This window comes from Meleagris gallopavo, chromosome 14, assembly GCF_000146605.3.
Source record: "Meleagris gallopavo isolate NT-WF06-2002-E0010 breed Aviagen turkey brand Nicholas breeding stock chromosome 14, Turkey_5.1, whole genome shotgun sequence".
Taxonomy (NCBI): Eukaryota; Metazoa; Chordata; class Aves; order Galliformes; family Phasianidae; genus Meleagris; species Meleagris gallopavo.
This window is the reverse complement of record NC_015024.2, coordinates 10,757,918-10,761,594: the sequence shown is the minus strand read 5'-3', so window position 1 is coordinate 10,761,594 and position 3,677 is coordinate 10,757,918.

Below are 3,677 nucleotides of genomic sequence, written 5' to 3'. Positions count from 1 at the left end.
TAAAAAAAGAATGCTTTTATGTGTTATGGATGCAAATAGAAAGCTAAACAAGATTGGCTTTTGCTGTAGGCTAAAATTAGGATCGTTTTCCCATTATTTCCAATGAATTTGGTGGTCACCAGTTGCACTTTGCAGCAAAGAGCCCCGAAGGAGCAGTGCCCCACCAGCTCCCCTGGCTCCCTGCTGCCTTACACAGACCTGTGGGTGCAAGGAAAGGCTCAGGCTGTGTCCCTGCAGGGCAGGCTCCCTTCCTGCTGTCCTCTCTTATATCAGCTAGTTGCATCATGAAATCATTTGAGTCGGAAGCGACCCCTAAAGGCCATCAGTCCAACCCCCCTGCACTGAACAGGGACACCTGCAGCTCCATCAGGTGCTCAGAGCCCATCCAGCCTGACCTTGGCTGTCTCCAGGAACATCCACCATCCACCACCTCTCTGGGCATCCTGTGCCAGTGCCTCAATGCCCTTAAAAAACCTTTCCTTAGTGTAATTCCTGAAGAAACATTTGGTTTCCATTATTTGCTTTTCACAACCATTTATAAAAGCTTCTTTTCCAAGCGTGCTGTGTGCTGGAGCTGAGGTTGTGTCCTTGCCAGCCTGGCAGCCCAGCGCTGAACTTTTCTCCTCTTCTTGGTTTCACTCAGACCCTGAGGGCTGTTGTAACCTAGTTTTTTGTGAGCAATTTCCTTTCCTCTCTCTCCCTCTTGCTCTCTTGCTTTACAGAGTATAGCCAGATTAATCACACAAAGCTGTGGAAATTAACAGTGGTAGTTCAGGGCTCGGTAACTGGTCATGGGAGGGCACAGGGAAGCATTTCCCTCCTTTGGAAATCACCACACGATTTATCAATCCCCAGGATGTCTGTCTGTGATTCCGTTTTTACAATCTATTTCAGGAAACACAAAACCAAAAGGAAGCTAACTGCCTTTTCAAATAAATTGTCTGTGTTCATGACCAATACGTCCCTTCTCATCCGAGTGCACTGAGCTGTAAAGGAGAAGTCATGAGATAATGTTTTCTCCTCATACACACAGGCTTTTTTCCACCAAGGAAACGTGCCTGAGCAGAAACCAAGTGCTTTGGACACTTGTCCAGAGTTCTGCAGCAGTTTGCTGGCACTATTGCTACTGCTAAGACCGTGCTGCCTCTACCTCTTCTGCCAGCTAACAGCAACAGGACGAGAGGTGATGGCCTTAAGTTGCCTCAGGGGAGGTTCAGGTTGGATACCAGGAAAGATTTCTTCTCTGAAAGAGAGGTGTTCAAGGAAAGGGGCGATGTGGAACTGAGGACGTGGTTCGGTGGGCACGGTGGGAGTGGTTTGGACGAGATGATCTTAGAGGTCTTTTCCAACCCTAACGATGCTATGATTCTATGATAGATTGGCATCCATTGCACTGAGGCCAAACACACTGCAAAAGAGTAGAAGCAATTGAGTAGCACCGCTTGCTGAGATCTTTATGTGTGTCCTCTTCACCAAGATGTTTCAACCTAAACAAGAAGTTTCGAGATTCAGCATTTTCTCTGCATGGCCGGGTGCTCAGGACATTCACACAGCCAGAGCTCCCCGTGCAAGTCCCTGCTGTGCCTGATGGAGGCCTGGGGCTGGAACTGACCTCTCAGCTCCTCTAGGTTTTCAGCTGTGACAAGTACAACCTCTACCACAAAAATAGTTCAGTTTTAGCAACACAAAAAAATACTTCCCACTCAAATCTGCTGCCAGTGCAACATGAACTGCTCACAGGTCTCTCCTGCTGTCTTTCTCTGCCTGGAAGGGAGAGCTGCAAGGCAGAACATCGGTTCATCCATTATCTGTTCAGCGATCCCACGGAAAATAAATCAGTTGTCAGTTAGTTATCAGCTGCTGTAATATCCCCAGATATTACTAACACCTCTGTCTGTGTTTCTCGGGGATACAGGCAAGGTTTTTCTTTGACAAACTCATCCCAGGTTTGTGAAACAAGAAGAAATATCTCCTCTCTGTTCCCATAATAGGTAGCTGAACATTCATAAAAATGAGACGGTTTCAGAAAGCGAGGAATTTAAATAGTGATACAGTGTCTGTGTTCCCCCCATAAAATAAGCATTGCTTCTCTGTTCATTTCTTATGCATTTTCTTTCTTTGTGTTTTCTGATGAACTCCCTTCGTGCCCTGGAAGCAGCTGCTGCTTACAGTTTTGTCTTCAAGCAGTGATCATAATAATGTATACTAAAATGACTCAGGAAATTCAGGTACTAGCAAACCTGCATTATACAATTCTTTCTGGGAAGAACAAAAAAACAAGGAAATATTGAAAGGAAATGAAACAGACTGATTCGAACAACAAAAATCAATTCTAGCATCCCTCAGAGGGTAAATTAAAATGATTATAGTACTTCTGATATATTTTTATTGGAAAACAGTCAAGAACTGAGGATTTGTTGAGTAAGTTCAGGCTTTGTCCGTGAGTCTGACAAAGGCTGTACTACCTGGCTCTATGGGTTGTGCTGGGTTCAGGCTGCAAGCAGTGCGTATGTGCTGGTGGTTAAAGCCACCTTGATTTTGGGAACCCACTTTATTTGTCTTTTCTACTTGAGCTTGGTGTAATGTAATATTTTCATTTTCCAACAATTTCACCACTTCTTTTCCCCTGCATGTAAGCATCACATACTGTTTGCTGAATATTTCACTTGTTCTTATTTAGACTGAAGGTTTCTGTTACCACTGGCCCTTAGGGGACCAATTTAGCTGCTCTGAACCAGTTTTGGTGTTCAATTCCTTCTTTTCAAAGGGCCGCATTTCCACATCAGTTCAACCCTTCGTGTGCTGGCATCTTCCACACTTCTGGCTCAATGAATGTTTAAAAATGCTATTTCTCCCTCCTGTCTATCCTCATACATACATATGCCTCTGCTATCTAAATGATGGGGGGACATGAAAGTCATGCTGAGAAGTGGAGGGGATTTTAATGTAAATGATGAGCCACAAGGGACACAACCTCATTCTGGCTGAGTGAGGTTTTATGTGCAGAAATGCAAAATATTCAGCACGTGTATCGTTCAAGTGTTGCAGCAAAGCCTCGCGAAGGCAGCGAGCGCCTGAGTAAATTCTGAATTGCTGACCATGTCTCAGCTCTGCCCCATCCGTCTGTCCTGGCTGTGAACACATCCTGCAGCATCCTGCTGCTCGTCGTGTCCTTGTCCTGAGAAAGTCTTGACCCCCACTCAGCTGCATGCAAGTCAGACTCTACAGGACAGAGGTACTGGAGCCATGGCAAACTCCCACACAGTAACACAGCATCTGTGTTGGGTCTGTTTGAATTGGAGTTGCTGCGTGTTTGTTTTAGCAGTGCGTAAAGCCCACCCAGAAGCCAGAACACTGCTCTCCCACGGAAACATGGCTCTGAGCTGATTCTAGCCCTGCCTGATAACAAAGGAGGTCCCAGGCTGATGACCAAGTCATTGAGGATTGGGATCCGTATATCTGAGCGATGTCCTCTCAGCTCTAGGAGGTGTGTTATTAAAATGAGGCTGTCAGCACCCCGAAGAGAGCTGGGGGCGGGCTGTGCATCTTCCATGCGGTTTGATCCTGCCTGACTTGTTAACACTCCCTTGCTTTTGTGATTAATTATTTAATCCTCTCCCTCAGTACCAGGGTAGAATAGTGCATCCCCCATTTTTGCTGAGATTCACAGTTTTCCC